Raw genomic sequence first — 1,048 nt, 5'->3', positions numbered from 1 at the left:
GAAACGCTATTCTGCACATGTTTCTTTCTAATTGTGATTATTACAGGGGCGAGGAAGTCCCCAGGCCATTGCTCAATTCGCTGATTAAAGAAGAATCTTGATATTCTTTGACATCATCTGCTATGTTACATACAAGAAGTTCGGTTGATTGCCAATTAGCAGTCGAGGTCCTGGACAAAGCGAGCAAGAAGCAAAGTTAAGAGGTGTTTACTTGACTGAGTTTCCACGTCCAAACTGAACTAAAAGAAAATACATTTTTTAAAAAGTACATGTTAACTTAGGAAGTAAAAAACACATGGTAATGCGCTGTACCACAACAACAACTTGTACCTTCACCAAATTTCAGGGAACTACGTTAAATGAAGTTGTGTTGCATAAGTTTCTAAATTTCATTTCCATCTTTCACTATTGCTTGAACTTCAGTTGATATGTTTCTCAACAGCCAGACACTTTCCTTGTTATTAAACGTCACCTAATTAATTTTATAATTTTTTTTCAGGTACACTGTACAATGATATTAAGAGTAAAAGACAAAACAAAGTTTTTTGGGCACAATGAATAATAAAATATTTATTAGATATTTCAGCCGACTAGTTACCATAATTTTTCTATTTATAACATTTCTTTCACTTATTTCGATAATTTTCTCAAAAATATTAATTATTTTTGCATTCTTTGTAAACCCATTTTTATAATTGCTTAATGATTATATCAGGATTGTGAAGCACTAGCCTTCGAACGTTGTTTTCGTAATGCCAAATGTATACTTTATTATATTAAATTTATGATTATTTAATCCTGTTACAAGTACTTAATAGTTTTTACATTATTTAAATAAATAAATATCTATTAATAGGCAACTGCTCTTATTTTAGTAAATATGTGTTTCAAACTTTATCGTTATTTTCTTCTTCAACAACAACTAAAATACTGTTGCGTCAGCGAGGTCACGTGTACCTTCGTGAATTGTCGGGAGATTACTATATATAGGGTAATCTGGTATATATATAACAGGGTGACGGCGTAACGCAATAATGTGTGTGAGGGT

This window comes from Limulus polyphemus, unplaced genomic scaffold (genome assembly GCF_000517525.1).
Source record: "Limulus polyphemus unplaced genomic scaffold, Limulus_polyphemus-2.1.2 Scaffold4157, whole genome shotgun sequence".
NCBI lineage: Eukaryota > Metazoa > Arthropoda > Merostomata > Xiphosura > Limulidae > Limulus > Limulus polyphemus.
The sequence above is the reverse complement of the archived record's forward strand: the minus strand, read 5'-3'. Positions refer to the sequence as shown.